The sequence below is a fragment of the Tamandua tetradactyla genome, chromosome 12 (assembly GCF_023851605.1).
Source record: "Tamandua tetradactyla isolate mTamTet1 chromosome 12, mTamTet1.pri, whole genome shotgun sequence".
In the NCBI taxonomy this organism is placed as follows: Eukaryota; Metazoa; Chordata; class Mammalia; order Pilosa; family Myrmecophagidae; genus Tamandua; species Tamandua tetradactyla.
The window spans coordinates 10,720,326-10,741,003 of NC_135338.1; the positions used below are offsets into that span (position 1 = coordinate 10,720,326).

General features: G+C 39.0%; 1 protein-coding gene across 11 annotated transcripts in view; it reads right to left on the reverse strand.

Moving 5' to 3' along the window:
* Positions 1 to 11,284, reverse strand: part of FBXO34 (F-box protein 34) — a 154,617-nt gene extending 143,333 nt beyond the window's left edge. For 3 of the 11 annotated variants that reach the window (XR_013160222.1, XR_013160221.1, XR_013160219.1), the window contains exon 1: positions 11,139 to 11,277. The gene's annotated coding sequence lies outside the window, so the exon portion shown is untranslated. Of the gene's footprint in view, positions 1 to 10,289; positions 10,623 to 10,782; positions 10,917 to 11,138 lie in introns of those variants that run through there. The other 8 variants (XR_013160217.1, XR_013160218.1, XR_013160216.1 and 5 more) reach the window with 8 other exon arrangements.
* Positions 11,285 to 20,678: the final 9,394 nt, after the last annotated feature.

Here is a 20,678-nt window from a genome sequence, read left to right on the forward strand (position 1 = left end):
TAATTTCATTAATGACATTTGCCAAAAGAAAAAAAAATACAAGGTGTTAAAATAAGCAACAACAAAAAAAGAGACAAGAACAAATTCCTTACAGATTGCAACTTGCCAAAAAATATGAGACAGATAAAACAGTCAAGAAAGAAACATAAGAGAAGTTAACTAATGTACTTAGCACAACGCCTGGCACATAAAATATTCTGTACTTTTTTTAGTAAATGAAATTCCACAAATTCAAAATGCTGGTATATAACTATTTTATCAAACTAACCACCTAACATGCAAAAACAAAGTCAAAGAAAATGTCAAATGAAAGATAAGATTCCTACAGGTGGCTATTTGACCCTCTTTAGACTTATTTTCAGGATCCATTTTCAGTACTCTTCATAATATCGCAAATGAGTTAAAATATTGTGATGGTAAGATAGCTCTTCATCTAGGAAAGAAAAAGGCTTGAACTAGAGAAACCTGTCCCCTAGAGCTAAAGTGACTGGTGTGTAGAAAGTACCGAAAACCTCCAGAGATTTGATGACTGATTTGAAATAAAATCTCTTGCCCTACTTTGGAAATAAGTTTGCCACTCTTGGTTCCTGGATAACAGAGCAAATGTGTCCTTTGAAACTTCCTTATCAAACTTAAATTTCAACTTCAAAAATTCCAGCTAATTAATAATTCCCAACTGCTGTTCCAAAAGTAATTTCACAGCTTTAAACAGACTACTTTACAAACAAAATTAAATACATATTTTTCTAGTTTTCAAGAAGCAAAGGAATACTTTAATATACAAACTCCTGCAAATGAATCTGCTAGATGGTGTCTAAGTGGCAGAAGAAGAAACAAAACAACTTCAAAAAAATTATAAACCTACAAATTTAACTAACCGAGCTACATTCTTAAAGATATGGAAAAAAGCTAAGCCTTCAATTATGTGTCTACAATTTGGAGACAAAAAATATGAAAACTTAGAATTTAGTAGGGGAGATAAGACTAATCACATGTGAGGCAATTAGAGAGCAATAAGCAACAGTATAGAGTGAAGTGCTAAGTGAAATACTGAACATAAACAGCATAGGATTCCAGAAATGGAACAACTGCAGAGGAATTGAAGCACCCAAGAAAGTTTTATGGAACAGACTTGTTATAACGGAGATTATATTTGGAGAAGTGGAAGGGGGGTAGGGCAAGGCTGAGAAAACTGCCTAAAAGAGCATCAGAATTTTTGCAGGCAGCTTCAGAGAAAGGAGAGAAAGGATGGGACCATCTTATGGAAAATCTCAGAGCTGCTTCTAAAGGTGATGCCATAGAATTGTAGAACAGGTTGTGGCTCAGGAAAACACCACCATCTAGCTGGAATTTTTGCCCAGTTAACCCGACAACTATGTACAAAGAGATTTTAGGGGGCAAAGAACAGAATTAGGAAAACCACCACAGAGACAAGTACAGATATTTAAATTCAGAATGATCACTGGTCTAGATCTGTGCAGTACAATACAGCAGGCACTAGCCACATATAACTTTTAAGCACCTGAAATATCACTAGTGTTAACTGAGATATGATCTAAGTATAAAATACATATCAGATTTCAAAGACTTTGTATAGAAAAAGAAAATAAACTATTTCAACAATTTTATATTGTTTTTATGTTGAAATGATGCTTTCAATATACTGTGTTGACATATTAAAATTAATTTCACCTTTCTTTTTACTTTTATTAATGTAACTAGAAAATTTTACATACATGGTTCACATTATATTTCTATTGGACAGCACTGGTCTAGAAAGTTATCTCAACTTTTTTAACTCTCCCATTCCCATAAGTCAAAGCATTTTAACATGAACCCACAAGTATGAGTGTGTGTGTGTATCTTCAGAAAGATATATACACATATTTTCAGAAAGTATATGTATAAACATATGAACTACTGTACTAATATCTTTTACATACAATACAAAACATAACCATAAAGGTTAGAAAAAGGCGGAAGAGAGAAAAAATAAAGTGTCGGTGGCTGAGAGATTTCAAAGAGTCAGGAGTTCATTCTTACACATTATATAGATATCCCTTTTTAGTTTATGGTGTTATTAGAATGGCTAGAGGGAAGTACCTGAAACTGCAGATGTGTGTTCCAGTAGCCTTCTTTCTTGAAGATGATTGTATAATGATACAGTTTTTACAATGCAGCTGATTGTGAAAACCTTGTGTCTGATGCCCCTTTTATATAGAGTAGGAACAGATGAGTGAAAATATGGATAAAAAATAAATAATAGAGGGTACAAAGGTTAAAATAAATTGGGTAGATAGAAATGCTGGTGGTCAATGAAAGGGAGGGATATGGTATGGATGAGTTTTTTCTTTTTTCTTTTCTTTCCTGGAGTAATCCAGGTGTTCGAAGGAATGATCATGGTGATGAGTACACAGCTATGTGATGATGTTGTGGGCCACTGACTGTACACCATGTATGAAATGTTTGTATGTTAAGAATGCTTGTACGTTAAATTCTATGAAATAAAAATATTTTTAAAAAATAAAGGTTAGAAGGATGAGAAAAATAAAAAGTTCTAAAATTTTTCTTTTTGCAATCCCATAGAAAAAGAATTTCACACATCTCACACTGGGGACCATTAGTCTACCCAGGATTCTAGTAGAGAGACTGAACAGAAAGGCAAACCCAAATGAGAAATTCACTAAAGTTTGATGATTGGTTAATTATGACAGCAAAGGAAAGGGGATGGACTAAGGATGACATAATGGACATCTGCTATTTACTACCCGGCTTCACTGGTCCCTGAATTTCCTTTGGGAACCCACTCTTCTTCCACTGTGTTGTTTAGATAGAAATGATGCCATCCCAAGCTCCAGGAGAAAACCAATTGGCATATCCTATTTCCCAAGACTTAATGGTTGGTACAGAAATGTCAATATAACCCAAAGTTAATGAGGTATAAAGAAGACATCTGCTGGAGCTTCTGGAAGAGAAGCTCTCTTCTAGTAGTGGTTCTTTAAGAAGAGGTTCACAGACCCTCTCAAGGTTTTCACAATTTTGAAAAACATTTTGATAACTGTATTTTAATATAATTAGTTTTTGTGTGTGTGTGTGTGTAGCCCCATGTATTTTATGTAAAAATATTACTCAGAAAAGGAGACCTCTAGGTTTCATACTGAAAAATGAGTCTGGAGCAAAAAAAGTTTAAGAGCCCTGCCCTAGAGCTTCTGTAGAAGCACTCTCCTTCTCCTCTCTGGACTTGATGGCATGAGGAAGACAGTATGAGCTGCTGATAGCCATGCTGTGATCACAAAGGGAACATCTGCCCAAGACTGGACCAACACCACAGAAGCAGAGTTCATTAAATAAAGGAAGTGAAAGAGAGGTTTTAGTCACAATAAGCACAAAAACCGGATCAAGCCTCACCTTTGGACTTTTCAGTACTGTGAGTCAGTAAATTTGAGTTGGTTTTCTCAAATACTATAAAAGAATCAAAATGATACAGATGATTTCAATGGTTTCTATCTCAGGAAACTACAAAAAATACCTTGTCTTTGAACAGAAAAGCAAAATTAGAAATGGTTTAACTTTGGTATGCTGAGAGACTATAGGAAAAATGAGTTCAGTTTTTCACAAACTCAGTGCACAGCAGAGTAAGTCGCTCAATGCCCAGTCAAGTCCATTCAAGCATGGATATCCTGTTTTACAGAGACTGCACAGCTGAAAACTACATTTCCCAGACTCCCATGTTACTAAGGATTCACATATGACCTAAGTGTGACTAAGGAGATATACTTGCATACGACACAGAGGATAGAAAGAAGTAACACAGCATGACAGTTCTGAAAGAGAATGAAATTCTGCCAAGCACAGTAGCAACAGCATCCTGATTCAACAACATAATTTTAGCGCCTATGATGGCAGCAGCCCCTTTAGCAGGCAAGTTCTGCAGTGCCACTCTGGGGTTTAGACTCAATCTGTTCTTTCAGTCCACTCAAAGTCTACTGATCTTTCTCTCAATAAATTCCTTTTTCTTCAACTACTTGGAACAAACCTTCTTGCTGCAGGATCTTGACCAACGAATTAGATACAAAGTAAATGACGATACACAAGAGAGACATCCTATTAGCAGTTGGAAACCTAACAAGAGTTAGCAATTTATGGATATAAATATAGGCATAACTTGGACTGAATTATAATTGAAGACTTCAAGAGCTGAGGGCCAGATCATAAGGTGAACAATAAAAGATCAAGAAATGCTTAGACAGTTTGGATCTAGAAAAGAGATGCAAACAAAGTCAAAACAAAAAAAGGTGAAACCAGAGATAGATAAAGAACCAAGAGAAGAGAAAACTCAAAAAAAAAATAAAAGGTATTCTACAAGTTAAGGATCAAAGATGATTTAACTAGAAAACTAGCTTTTCAAATTAATTCTCCCTTAAAAACTGGGTGTAGTATAATGCTCAAACGCCCTTCAAAATCCAATCCCAACCATCATGATTGCCTTTACACCAAAACTTCCAATCTCACAGCCTAAAAATCAAACAAACAAAAAAATCTCTTCTCTGGATCTTATTCAAAGCCCAATGCAAGACCTACCCACACCAAGGAAGCTTTCTCTGGAAGACCCAGTTGCTTCCTCTGAATTCATGTAACATTTGTTTACCTCTCTTTGAACACCTATTGTGGTAGACTGAATCATGTCCCACATAAAAACATGTTCAAATCCTAACCCAGTCCTGTGGATATGAACCTATTTGTAAATGGGATGTTTGAGGATCCTGTTAACATGAGGCTGAAGTGAAACAGCATGAGCACTTCATGATCCATTATGATCAGAGTCCTACAAGCAAAGAACATGGGCACGTGAAGCCCAAAGCCACAGGAGGAGAGACAGGTCACCACGTAACGGAGGCAGAAGGTGACTGCCAGCAAGCCACACCAACACCCCGATACACTGCGGAGAAGCACGGGGTGCCAATACCTTGATTTTGGACTTCTAGCCTCCAAACTGAATCAATAAATTCCAGTTGTTTAAGCCAACCAGTTTATAGTGTTTGCTATAGCAGCCCTGGCAAACTAAGAGAACTAGCTATAACCCAAACTAAATTACAAGCTTAAAGAGGGCTCGTGCTTTGTTCTTCATTCCTTTATATTCTGAATACGTATAATGCCAACAAAGTAGCTCTTTTGAATGGGTAATTTTAGAGGAAATTGGTGGAAGATTGCAAGAGATTAAAAAGCTAATTAAATTGACTTGGAAGGTGTGCAAATGAACTCTGTGGTGATGGTAATGCTCTACGTCTTGACAGGGGCATGTTATATAGATCTATGAATTTGTCCAAACTAAGGGAATGGTGAGTATACTTTACGCACGCAAATGTTATCTAAAAAATAAGTAAACAAATATTGAAATCTAGTTAATGATAAGGATGCTGGCATGTTTAGGTGTTAGATATACTGATGTCTGCAACTTACTAAGAAATACAATATAAATATAAGATGGACTGATGAATGGTGAGAGGGATGGATAAGACAGGTGAAAAATTAAATGAGGCAAAATATTGTTTACAGAATCTTTAGCAGGTATACAGGTATTCAATGTACACTCAATTCTTTCCATTTCTCTGGATATTTTAAATTTTTAATAAAATATTGAAGAAAGCAAATGAAGACTTGGAACAAAAACTATGCAAAGTTCATTTACTTCAGAGGTCTATCAACTAAAGAAAAAGTAAGAAATAGGGCAATAAGTGGTAGAAACAACAGATTCAAAGGAAATTTACATCAAAAAATAAAATGTATAAGTCTGAAAGCAAAAGGAAAGGGCAGACAGAAGAGGCAGGACTGTTAAGGGGAGGGGGACTGGGTGGGAGGAGTCTTGGATTCAAATGTATAAAGAGGTCAAGGGATTGAGTTTGGAAAAGAAAAAGGTACATATACACCTCTGAGAGTGGAAAGATGCTTGGATTGTCCCTTTCATCACATCCTCTGACTTTAAATTGCCCAGACACAATAGTTCACGCCTCAAATAAAGCTCAATAAACCCTATTCCAGGACAATCCTTGGATTCTGTTCATCTGTGGTTCTGCCCAAATCTGGCCCCTCAGACCCCAAATATTAAAATATATTTATTTTAATAACACATTATTAAAACAAAGGTCAAGGGTCCTTGCAAGAAGGATGACTCATCTGTGTATTGCAGACCCAGGCTGAGTAACTGGCACAGAGGTACCCAGAAAGTGTTTGTTGGGTGAATAATGAATAAATAAAGAGTATATATGGAGGAATCTGTGCCTGATAACTTAATAACCACACTGACATAATGGTTGAGAGTTTCAAATTTATACCATTGTGCTGTGGGTTGGAAAGGTACATGCTGGGATTCTGAAATTGATTATATCAGGAGGGAAGATGTGGAGCTTCTTTTGTGGAGAGCTAACGAAAAGATGGTGCTGGAAACGAAAGGTTGATAGGCTCCTTTTTTTTCAATAACTTTCTTTTTATTTTAACATTTGTTCCCCCTATTATTTATTTTTATTCCATACATTCTACTCATCTGTTGACAAGGTAGATAAAAGGAGCATCAGACACTAGGTTTTCACAATCACACAGTCACACTGTGAAAGCTATATGTAGATTATTCGATCATCCTCAAGAAACATGGCTACTGGAACACAGCTCTACATTTTCAGGCAGTTCCCTCCAGCCTCTCCATTACATCTTGAATAACAAGGTGACTAAAAGAAATTTTTTTTTTTTTGCATGGGCAGGCACTGCGAATTGAACCTGGGTCTCCGGCATGGCAGGCAAGAACTCTGCCACTGAGCCACTGTGGCCCTCCTTGATAGGTTCTTTTAAATAACACTAAGAACACCTACATTTTAATCATTAATGCTTTCGCGGGTTATATAGTATGTTCATCACCTTCAAAATACTGTGAACATGAACTAAATGGGGAAAAAAAATTATGCAAAGATTAAAACTGACAGGAATTCAATTGCAGATGACCTAAATGCATTTGGAGTTAATCTGCTATTTTTGGTTGTTATTGCTTCCAAAGGACTGTAGATTATGCACTTGCTGAATTTTGCGTTTGTCACACATGATCTAACAAGGAAGGCATTCATTATACCATAGTAGCTTCCAGCAAGTATCTGGTTCTAAACAGCTGCAAATTTTGGAAGATAATACTAAATGATGTCTCTCAAGGTAAGTATGGTCTCTCCCAAATACTAAAACAAGATTAATGTTAACTAGAAAATCAAAACTGTCAAAATTAAACCAGCTGAGCATAAATTTAAGTTTAGAAATAAAGTAGAAAAGTTTCATAAGAATTTAGATTCTAAGTATCTTATGTTAACATAACATCCAATAAATATATCCTAAACAATTTCTAAAATGCAGTACTCTCATTCTTTATGACATTTGCTGTGTGTGTGTATGTGTGTGTGTTTTGCGGTTATTCATTTTGTCCAAAATGAAATGGCAATGTTGTTCATAATAGATACTTATTCTAAATTTGTCTCTAGGATCTGCAGTGATTCTGCCTTTTTTCATTCCTGATAAAGATCATTTGCATTTTTTCTCATTTTTTCTTGAACAATTATCAATTTTATTAATTTTTTCAAAGAACCAACACTTGACTTTTTTGTTTCTATTGTTTGTCCATTTTGTACTTCACTGAGTTTCATTCACTTTTATTCTCATTATTTCCCTTCATTACTTATCTAGGGTTTAACTTAATCTTTTTCTAGCTTCTTAAGGTAGAAGCTTAAGCACTGGTTTTACATTTTTCTTCTAATATAATCATCTATAACCGTAAATTTCTCACATTACTTTAGCTGCATCCTGTAAATCTTGACACATTATGTTTCTGTAATCAGTTAAAATATATGACATTTCTTTAATCCTTCAGAAAAATTGCCACAGCACTAAATGGTTAATTGATTTAGTCCCTTCAAATACTATACCTGAATAAAATGACAAAATGTTAAGAAATAATAATAAACCTTATTTCAATTAAATAAATTTCCATAAAACCATTTTATAAGAAGTAAAAATGGCTTACTAGACCCAAAACTGCAAGGCATGGGTGAAAAATATCCTTGCCAGGAGTAGAAACAGACTATAAAAATGTTTCCAATGATTTACTGCTTGTTAAAAGTTATACAAGTATGCACACAAGCCAGCTTTTTTTTTTAATACCTGAATCATTGTTCCTCAGTCACATCAGAAGATCCTGACATTTATTCTCAACCTGTTAACTCATTTTCCAAAAGAAGAAAAAAATTCATAACTGCTAAGCAAAATAGACAGGAAAAATGCACTGCCAATAAGGTGCTATTCTGTCATCACTTATATGCTACTGTTGGAGAATCAATCATGTCCCCCACAAGAGACATGTTCAGGTCCCAAGCCCGGGTCCTGTGGGTGTGAATCCATTTGTAAACAGGACTTTTGAATGCCACTGGTTAAGGTGTGCCCAAATAGAATGAGGGTGGGCCTCATTCCAACATGGCTGGAGTCCTAATAAGCAAAGGAAACTGGATGCTGAAAGAGAAGCCATGGAGGGGATGGGGGGGGGGGGGTGCAGCGAGAAGCTGGAAGTCAATAGAACTGGGAAGAGAGAGAAAAGGATATCACCACATGAAGGAAAAGTCAAGGAACCCCAAAATTGCCAGCCAGCCAAAAGATAATGACCCCAAGAGGAAGCAAGGCTTCTAAGCCTCTGAAACCGTGAGCCAATAAACTCCTGTTTTTGGTCAACGCACTGTACGGTATTTGTTTTACCAGCTAGGAAACTTATACAGCCATAAACTCACATTTGACTTTCATCCACTCCTATTCACACTAGCATACTTAACATGCAAATTTACACATAGCCATGTAGCATGCCCCAAAAAGACATTCAAATGTCCTTTTTGTCCCTCCTCCAATTTCAATTTATGAAATCTCCTGCCATTATCCTTTCACCTGAGAGAGTAGGTTGATTACACCTCCAATAGCTACAATTTCATATTATCTCAGGAAGCTAACAATCTTTAGGGATACAAGGGTCAAATTTTACCCTTAAAGCTTTTATTCAACATTGTCTCCATACAATTTCTAATTTCTTAAAACAAAAAATTACAATTTTCAAGTAGTACAAAAAATGCTGTCAAATTCCAAAAGCTGTGATGAGAATCAAAATGAGATTTACACCATTGAACTGTATACTTGAAAGTGAAAGTGGTGAAAATGGTAAATGTTATGTTCTAGATCTTACAAAAATATATACATATTTTTACAGGAAATATATATATATATTGTGAACTTTCTAATTAAATCTAACAGCAATTAACAGGGGTAAAATTTTGCTTTCATTTTCTTTGTTACCAGGCATTACATAACTTTCATATGCATGTTGCTGCAAAGTCTAGAAAGACAATATCTTATCAATCGCTTTTAAGAACAGATGGAGAGGAGGAAGTAATTAAAAAAAAAAGTATTATTGGAAGTCAAGGTCAGCGAGGAAAGATTGAGAACTACACTAAATGGTAATTATGTTTCAATTTTAAGCCATCTATCTTTTCAACTAGAGTCAATTTAAATGACTCTCTAATGAGGAAGACATAATGAGTGAAAGTATCGCTATTGCCAGAATACCTGAAAAAGGCCAGTATGGCAAATGACTAGCTTCTCTTCCAGTGTGATCTCTTCCGAAAGCTTTGGAAGAAAAACAATAGCCACAGACAAAGCACTTCTTTTTTATCAATTCTGTAGTTTCATATTTGAAAGCACTATAGACAAAAGTTTAGTTACCTGTTCAGGCAAGCAGTCCTGTTATTATATTACGTTACAGCCCAGTCTTAGTACGGAACCACGAAAAAGGCTTGTTGCTAAGCTATAACTACAGGAAAACCTCAATTATCCACGGTAGCATGGGAAGGACAGGGACAACCTGGATAAAGTAAATCCTCAGGTAATTATTATTTAAGAAGAATGGTAGATTAATTCAACCTCCCTTCCCCTCTCCCCACCCTACTCCTTTACAACAGGAAAAAAATCATTAAAGATCTGCTGTCCCTTTCCCCGGCCATTCTCTAACAAAAATGCTAACAATCAGATATGTTCTTTCAAAATAGCCTAGCAATAAAAGAATAAAGCAAACCGAACGTTCAGCACTCAGAGTGGTTCCATTCTTTCTCAGCAGTTTCAATCAAATGCCATCAAACTATGAATTTAGAACCACCCCCCCACCAAAAACTCCTATCCTGATCTAGACTGTTCCAAATAAAATGTCTTACATTGAACCGTACTAATACCTGTTCGAAATGAAGTTAAAGAACATGATGATTATTACATTAAAATTAGAAAACGCTGAAATCCAACAACTTTCTATTCAAATCCACAGGATCCCAGGAGCTGAAAGGAGACTGAACTTCCTCTTACTCCCGTCCGGGTCCTCCCGACCCGTCCGCGCGCCAAGGTCCTCGCCAGGGGCCCGCGGTGACATCACGGCCCATCTCCTGGAAACCCCTGACGTCACACACGCGCGGACCCCCGGCACTATGACTTCATCGCCAACCGGGGCCGAACCGCAGCCGACCAGCGCCAGCCGGGAGACGAGCGGAGCACCCGAGCCTCAGTCCGGCCCCGACCCCTACGAAGGTTAAGGACTGGCGCCAGCTCACCTGCGAGGGGACAGGGACGGGCAGGGGGGCCGAGCCCGGGCGGACGCGACCGCAGCGAGGCCACCCACAAACACGCACACACACACACACACACACACACACACCCAGGGCCCGACCTCCTCACCGGCCGCGGGTCCCGGCAGCAAGTGAGCCGATCCGGTGCCTCCTCACGGCCTATCCGTGATAGCCTCAGCTCCAGCCCGGAGCGGGAACCCCGCTCCCGCCCGTCTGAGCCGCCGTGGCCCGCGGGGTCGCTCAGCGGCCAGCCCCGGGAGGAGGCGGGGGCCGCCGGGGGCCTGCCCGAGACGCGGCCCGCACGCCACGAGCCCGGGACCTGCGGGCGGCGCCCCCGCCCCCACCCGCCCCGCGCCCCGGGAGCGCAGGCGGGCAGCGGGAGGGGGCGGGGAGCGGCCACGGTGGCCGCCGCCGGACCCCGACCGCGCTTCCCTCGCGCCACGCCCCATCCGAGCCCCGACCCACCTGCGCTCCTGCCCCACCCGGGGCCCGTCCCGGGGCTGCGCCCCCGCGATACGGCGCCGGCGGCAGGAGGCCTGGCTCGCTCTCCCCGGCTGAGGCGGACCGAGCGCCCAGCGCGGCGCGGCGGAACCCAACGCTCGGCCCGAAACCTATGTGTTTGGCTAAAACTGTGTGACGTCACGCGCCGGCCCAATCGACGGTTGGTCAGAGGAGGGGCCGCGGAGCCGAGGGTGACAGCGCCCCCTGGCGAGCGCCCGGCGGTACTCTGGCGCCTGGGGAGCGGAGAGACTAGAACCTCAAGACCCAGCACTGGGTGGAGCGTTTCGGGCCCCCAGGCGGTAGAAAAGAGTGAAAACTCAGGCACAATCTGTAGGGAAAGGAGTCAAACCGGCAGACTGGCCAGAAGGCTGGTAGTAACACCAGTGTTCGGTCAGTAGACTTTGTCAATACTCCTGGGTGGATCTCAAGCTCTAAATAGTATTGGGTACCCTAAGAGTCTTGGATCCCAAACTTAAAAAAAAAAAAGTAGTACATTTATTGTGAATTTTATCTTTCTTTTTTTACAATGGTTTTGAAACAAATATGTTCGGACAATTAGCGTTAGAAGAAATAGCAGAAGATAGTTATAAATATCGTTGTATACAACATCTATCAGTATTGGCAATATAATTGCATTAAAGACAGAATATGGTTTTTCTCACATATGTTCGTTTTGTTTTAATGAGCGAAGCCCCAGGGATGCATAAAAAGGATTATGTTGATGTCTTCTTAATCATTAATATAATTCTCACCCCAAGGAGCCACAAATCCCAGGATACAATGTTGTATTGTTACTTAGGCATCCATTTCAGGGTGCCTAATTCGCCATGGAGCCCAAAAAGCTGAGACCTGAACTTCTCACAGCATAGACTTTTATTAAGTTTGCTAAATTTCTACGTTATAATTTTAAGTTGTAAATGAGATGAGTAACAGAATTTTTCTGAAAGAAGATGTATTAGCTAGAGTTCTCTAGAGAGACAGAATCAGCAGGAGATATTTGTAAATACAAAATTTACAGAAGTGTCTCACGTAAGGGTGGGGATGTAGAGTCCAAGGCCTGTAGGGCAGGCTGTGAGCTGGCAGCTCCAATGAAGATCCTCAGTGAACTCTCAGGAGAGGCTGGCTGGCTGAAGCAGGAAGAGTAATTGTCTCTTTTGAATCCTCCTTAAAAGCCTTCTGGTGCTTAGATTAAGCATCACTCATTGCAAAAGACACTCCCGTTAGCTGAACGCAGTCACCTGTGGACGCAGCCAACATGGTCATGATTTAAGTTCATGAAATGTCCTAACAGCCACAGACAGGCCGGCACTTGCCGGACCAGACAATAGGGCTCCACCACCTGGCCAAGTTGACATGTGAATCTGACCATCACAGTCCACCTTTTGTCAACTTGGCAGCTATACACATCACCTGAAACCATACTTAATCTCTAAATAGAAAACAATAACAGACATATGTCTTCCTTGCCTAACAATACTCAATTGTCCTGTGTACAATCAGAAATGCATTAAATCCCTCCAGAATAGGGTGCAAGTCCTTGGGTAGCAGTCACTCTTAAACTCAATACCTTACAACTTAAAAGTACCATAACATAAAACAAGCTTATGTCATATGATAAAGGGAATAAAATAAAGAGGAAAACAAAGATATTTGATCTATGTAAAAATACATAGATACCAATTACCGAGTAAGGAAGAAATATACCATTACAGTCCTCGTTTCTGTAACTGGTCACGTGGTCATGTTCATGTTTATCACTACCCATTCCACGTTCCCTTTACCCCCAGTAAGCACTTCAAAGCTGGCCATGGTTCTTTGCCTGGTGGGGTGACCCAAACCTTCATTCCTGAAGTTTCAGAACCATTGGTAGCCCTGCCTGGATTGGGTTGTTGGAGTTTTCCATTGATTTTAATCACAGGGCATTGTAGTACTTAAAGATGCCCTAGGAGATCTCCTATATTCCAGGAAAACTCTTCTTTACCTCCATTGTGTGGTTGCAGTTGTAGTTACCCAAGATAGGGTCAATCACCCCAGTCAGTAAAATAATCCCCTTCTTGGCTTGTTGACTCAGAGGTATGAGTAGCCCAAAGTGACCAGGTGGCAGCCTTAGATTCCAGTTCAATGGAATCGTTATTTCTCCTGGTGGAAGCACTCCCCCTTTTGGAACTAAAACCTGCAGACCAGCAGGGCTCAAGTTTGCACGGACAGGAAGCAAAAATTTTCCTAGTGCATTACTAGAGGTAATAGTGAGTGGTGCCGTTCCCATTTTCAAAAATATTTTTATTATAAACAGTGAACCAGCATACCAACATTCTTGACATTGAACATTCTTGACATGTTGCACAATCAATGGCTCACAATATCATCATATAGTTGTATATTCATCACCGTGATCATTTTTTTTGAACATTTGCATTTCTCCAGAAAAAAAAACTCATACATGCCATATCCTTACCCCTCCCTTTCATTGACGACTAGTATTTCAATCTACTTAATTTTAGCCTTTGTTCCCCATTATTTATTTTTTATCCATATTTTTTACTCATCTGTCCATACCATAGACTAAAGGACCATCATACACAAGGTTTTCACAATCACAGGCACATTGTGAAAGCTATATCATTATACAATCATCTTCAAGAAACATGGTTACTGGAACACAGCTCTACAGTTTCAGGCATTTCTGTCTAGCCACTCTAACACACCATAAACTAAAAAGGGGTATCTATATAATGCATAAGAATAACCTCCAGAATAACCTCTCGACACTGTTTGAAATCTCTCAGCCACTGACACTTTATTTTGTCTCGTTTCTCTTTTCCCACTTTTAACAAGAAGATTTTCTCAATCCCTTGATGCTGAGTCCCAGCTCATCTAGGATTCCTGTTTTACGTTGCCAGTGAGGTTTATACCACTAGGAGTCATGTCCTACGTAGAGAGGGGTTGGGCAGTGAGTTTGCTTGCCGGGTTGGCTGAGAGAGAGAAGCCACATCTGAGCAGCAAAGTCTCTGGGGGTGATTCTTTGCGGGGATAAGTTTTTTAGAAACAAATCCCAAGATTGAGGGCTCAGCCTATTGATCTGGTTGTCCCCACTGCTTGCTAGAATATCAGGAATTCTCCAAACGGGGAAGTTGAATTTTTCCCCCTTTCTCCCCATTCCCCCAAGGGAACTTTGCAAATACTTCTGTATTCACTGTTCAAATCACTCTGGGATTTGTCGGGGCATCACACTAACCTGGACAAACATACAAAATCTCATGCCAGTTCAACTAAACTGTCCATATAAGTTAAATTAGCAAATGCACTAGTCAAAATATAAATTTTGTACCAAGTAAACTTTCATTTATTTGCTTTAGTCTCACACAGAAGTCAAATTTTTAAAATATGAATGTGGGTCCCAATCTTGATTCTGCTAGTAGCTTGGAAGGCTGGGCTTCAAAGTCCTCATTTGTAAAATGATGCGATTGGGAAAGTGCCTTCTGATTTATGATCTTTTTATTCTGTGCAAAATCGTGACTGGAATATCTACCAGAAAGTAGATAAACTTTGATATTGACAATCTCCAACTATAGCCCGTAGGAGAGAAGTTTAAGAGATTGCTAGTGATGTCTATAGACAAAGGTTTTCATTAGTTTATTTTGAAAACAGAACACCAGTGACGAACACTTTAATCCCCAGACTTGACAATTATGATTGTTCTCCTTGTAAAAGTAATTTAATACATTGAAAAAAATTACGCCAATAAAGACAAATCCCTCACCTTAACACAGCTACTCTTGGCATTTTGGTGTATTTTCTTATACACCTTTTCCCCATGAAGATTTATTTTACAATGTTCTAATTATAGTATGCACACAATTATGGATCCTGCTTTTTCACTTTTAAAGCATTTTTCATATTTCTACATAGGCTTCACAACCACTTTAACATCTGCAGAAAATTACATTAAGTGGACTTCCAAAATATACTGAATTAATTACCCATTCTTGGGTTTGCCATTATAAAGAAATCATAGAACATCTACACACACAGGTACCCAGAAATGGAATTACTAGGTGAGTATCAACAGCCTCACGCTTAAAAATACAAATTACCGATATGATTTTTAAAAGTTTGTACCAATGTACAAAAAAAAAGTTTGTACCAATTTACATTTAAGTCAGTACTTTTTATTTTAGCACTTAAAGTATTTTTGTCCAATTATAAACTACTCTTGTAAAATATATATGTATAAATTATTGAATAGCAAAAGTAAAAGTAAAATAAAAACAAGATAAATATTTCCCATAATCTCACACTAAGAAATAACCACTTAACATCTCTATCTAGACCTTTATATAGACCTTTAAATTATATTTTATATAATTTAACAATGAAAAATTTTTAGTCTTAACTTGCCAGGCTGTATTCTATGACAAATAGCATACAATGGGTTGGCTTAAACAATGGGAATTTATTGGTTTATGGTTTTGAGTCTAAAAGAAGTCTAAAATAAAGATATCTGCCAGACTGGCTTTCTCTAGAGGCTGCTGACAGTCCTTGGGGCTCCTAAACTTGCATCTCTGCTTCCAGCCACATGAAAATGTCCTCTCCTTTCTGGCTCCTGTGACTTTCAGGTTCTCTTGATAAGACTCCAGTAGCCAGAATTAAGACCCACCGTCACTCAGATGGGCCCCACCCTAACTAAAATACATCTTCAAGAAGTCCTATTTACAATGCGTTCATATCCATAGGACTGAGATTAAGATTAAGAACATGTTTTTTCTGTGGTACGACAATTTAATGTACCAGAGGTAGGGATGGGGAGGTCCTACTGTACATTCTGGGGTCAAACTGTATATTTTATTAAACATCTGATCAATATTAAGTCAACATATGATCATTTGAAACTTCTTTATGTCATATTTGACTCAAAATTCTGAAACTTCATTCATTCTTTCAGGTTTGTGTCAAACTCTGCCCTCCTCAAAACTTTTCTTGATTCTGTCAAAAAAAAAAAGTCAATTTTCCCCTTCCCTTATGGCCTGTGATGGTTAGTTTCATATGTCAGCTTGGCCAGGTGATGGTATCCAGTTGTTTGGTTAAGCAAGCACTGGCCTGACATATGTACTTAAATCACCAGTAAGTTGATTGCATCCATGGCTGATTATACCTACAATCAACTGAGGAGATTGCCTTCCAGTGTCTCATCCAACGAGTGGAAGGCCTTAAAAGAAGTGATGATTAAGGCAGTCAAAATGGAGAATTTCCATCTCTACTTCAGCCAGCTAGCTTCTCCTGAGGAACTAATAAGAAACCTTCATTAGAGTTTCCAGCTTGCAGCCTGCCCTACAGAATTTGGACTTGTGCATCTGTCCAGATGCATGAGATAATTTTTATAAAAATCTCATGTATCTGTTTTGGTTCTGTTCCCCCAGAGAACACTAATACATGGCCCCTATCTTCTGCCACACATATCTTCCTTGTGTGTAGTTAATGCCCCCTGCATTCTGGATTCTAAACTGCTGGGGGATAAGGATTATACCCTAGTATCCACCAAATGGCCTCGCACTTGATTTTTTTTTCACATGGGCAGGCACAGGGAATCGAACCCAGGTCCTCTGGCATGGCAGGCGAGCATTCTTGCCTGCTGAGCCACCATGGCCCACCCGTTGCACTTGATTTTGCTTAAATGTTTAACAGATTATCATAGCCAACTTCATGACCTGCACTTGTCTCACGAGTATGCTCTCCATTCTGTAATAGTGTTTACAGTGTTTACTATTTAACATTTATTGCATTTACAATGTATGATCCAGACGCTATGCTAAGTGCTCCATACACATTGTTTCATTTTAATCAGAAAAACAGGTCTATGAGATAAGTACTGTTATTATTCCCATTTTATAGAAGAGGAAACAGGCTTGAAGAGTTAAGCTATTTGACCAAGGTTGTATAGGTAGTACAGAGCAAAATTTAAAAAGACTTCAGACCCCTTATGATGTCGCTGAATTATGAATAGGAATTTCAGATGAGTTAAAAGATGTTGAAACAACAAAGCACAGCGCAAATATCAATGGCACATCTTCCTTTTAAAAATACTGTCAGACTAAATGTGGTCTAATGCAGTGCTTTTCAAACTGATTAAGGGCCTTTTTTTTTTTCTTTTAAACTTTTAATCCATTGTAAACTGAATATTTTATAAAATATAATAAAGCTGAATTACTAGAAAAATGAAATTTTAAAAAACAAAGATAAAAGCTCATATTCTTTATTATGAAACTCAACAGATATAATATTACTCAGATAATTTTGAAAATTAATTTCTTCTAAAAAGTCCCTGATCTAGTTTGCTAGCTGCCAGAATGCAATATACCAGAAACAGAACAGCTGTTAAAAAGGGGAATTTAATAAGTTGAAAATTTACAGTTCTAAGGCCATGAAAATATCCCAATTAAAGCAAGTCCATAATAATGTCCAAATTAAGGCACCAACAAGAGCTTACCTTCACTCAAGAAAGGCTGATGAAGTTCAGGGTTTCTTTCTCACCTGGAAAGGCGCATGGCGAACATGGTGGCATCTACTAGCTTTCTCTCCAGGCTTCTTGTTTCATGAAGCACTCCAGGGGAATGTTTTTCCTTCTTCATCTCAAAGGTCTCTCTGGCTGCGTGGGCTCTCGTGGATCTCATGACTCTGAAGCTTTTTTTCCAAAAATGTCTCCCTCTTTAAAGGATTTCAGCAAACTAATCAAGACCCACTTGAAATGGGTAAAGTCACATCTCCCTCTAATCAAAGGTTAATACCCACAATTGGGCAAGCCATATCTCTGTGGAGATAATCTAATCAAGTTTCCAACCTGCATTGCTGAATAGGAGTTAAAAGAATCGGCTGCCTCTGGAGATGGATCAGGATTAAAACATGGCTTTTCTAGTGTACATAATCCTTTCAAACCAGCACTGTCCCTAAGATCTAAGTCCCTATGGTGACCTGTGTTCTTAAAGGGGCGTAGAAGATATTCAGAAGGATGATGGCCTCCTCCAGTGGAAGTACTGTGAAACTGAACCAAGGTCCCAAGTCCTCTCCTAATATCACCCTCAGGGGATCAGCCTTTTTTATCTATGCCCTGTGATCTTTCAGCAACATTCAGCAGGTGGTTTCTACACTGATAACACAATGGGCCATCACAATTTCCATATTTATCCCACCTGATGGCACGTAAAAGAGTGTTACAGAGTTCTAAGCAGGGCTTAGACCCAAATTATCACATTCTTATTATCGGAATTAATACTTGGGCAGATTTGAAACCAGGCCACGATGTTCTGCAAGTCTCTCCTTCATGTTTGCCTCTTTACCGCAATTCTAGGTGTAAGTAACAACCTGCATTCCTAATGCTCGTATTTAAAATCTGTAGTCTACAGAACCCAAGTGTAGTCAGCAGGAAACAATGAAAGCATTATCAGTTCTGTCAAGTCAGGCAATCTCCCTTCCTTCTCACAGCCTTGAGGCCCACACATCTGTCAGCCTGGAAGTCCCCTGACCCTCACTGCACCTGGTTAGCCCCCAACACTACCTTAGGTGTTAGCTTAGATCTCCTTAGAGCATTGGAAGTGCTAGGATTATTTATATTTAGGAGGGGCCTTGGGAGGAAAAGCACCTAAACTGGAAACTTAAAATACATTTCCCCGGCAAGTACAGTTTTGTTATATTTTATTTTTGTTTGAGTAGGCATGGGGGCTGGCTAGAGCCTTTCCAAGCCAAGATCTCATTAACTATTCTATGTGGTCTCCTCAAAATATCCACTTTCACAAAACTGCTTAGTTTCTTTGCAACGCTAAACAGTCTCTGGCCTGCTTGTTGAAAAAAAAAATGGCAAGAAAGAAAATAGTGGGGTCAGGGGGAGCCACTATTAGCTGGCTGCCTAAGGCACATCCATTCCCCTTTTCTCCCTTTTTAACAGAATCCTGATCTTGACCACTGTCACTGTATTTCAGGGGAGGTGGGGCCAGACCCACTGGGCAAATGATAATTGGCCTAAGCCAGTGGTTCTCAGTGGGGTGATTTTTGTCTCTCAGTGGGCATTCAGTAATGTCTGAAGACATTTCTGGTTGTCACAACTTTGAAAGGGGGAGAGGACTGTAGGTATCTACTAAGGAAAGACCAGAGGTGTTGCTCAGCAACCTACAGTGAATAGTTCAGTCCTTCACAAAAAAAATTATCCAGCCCAAAATGTCAGTAATGTGAGGTTGGGAAACCCAGTTCTAAGCTAATCAGCATGGCTCATGTCTTCTTGTCAGTTTTGGTTCAGGAATGGCGTGTAATGCAATTCTAACCAATAGAATGCAATAAGTTTGCTGAGATACTTCTGGGAAAGCTTTTTCCTACTCTTAAAAAGAGGCCTTCATTTTCTGTTCAAATGCATTACTTTCCTAATTAAAATCGTATTTACTTAAGGTGGTTCCATTTGTGAATATCTTTGTTCTTTTGAAATATACATGGAAGTATTAAGTGTTCAAGGATGGATGGATAGATAGATAGATAGATAGATAGACAGATGATATACATTGATGGATAGATGCATAGATGGATGGATAGAATGATATGGTAAATGTGACAAAACGTTAAAAATTGGTGGATCGGGTTATCTGTACAGGCAGTGTGTTGGACTTCTCTGTATGTTTTTTGTATTATTTTCGCTATTGTCCTGTAAGTTCGAAATTCTTTCAAAATAAAAAGTTTGATTAAAAGATCATATTTACCAACAATGGCAGCAAAAGAGTAACGTGCCAGAAGAAACCATCCCTTATCTGCTGCTTGAAGCCACATGTCTCCAAGTGATGTTTGGAACTGCAGCTGTCATTTTGAGCTGTCATTTGTCAGTTGAGGACCATGAAAGGACTCAACTGAAGAGAACACAAGAGTAATGCAAATAAAAGGGTAGAAGGAAACTGGATACTTGATGGCTGCATTAAACCAGTTCTTGAGACTTCTTGTTATATGACATAATAAATTCCATTACTATTTAATTCATTTATAGGTTTTTTTCTCCTTTTAAATTTGTAGCCGAAACATCCTAATCCTAATTGTTATACATTTTACATTTTTATTTTGTTTGGTTTTATATTAGCCAGGATTCTCTAGGGAAACAGAACTGACAGCATATATATGTTATATATATAATGTAAGTATTGGGGATTTTTTAATAGGAATTGGCTCACGAGTCTGTGGGATTGGCAAGTCCAAATTCCTTAGGGGAGGCTATAAGCTGGGAATTCCAACGAAGGTTTCTGATCAGTTCCTCAGGAGAAGGTGGCTGGCTGAAGCAGAGATGGAAATTCTCCCTTCTGACTGCTGGAAATCATCACTTCTACTTTTAAGACCGTCCACTGATTGGATGAGACATCTTTTTTTTGTTGGAAATTCTCCCTTCTGACTGCTGGAAATCATCACTTCTACTTTTAAGACCGTCCACTGATTGGATGAGACATCTCTTTTTGTTGAAGGCCATCTCCTCAGTTGATTGTAGAT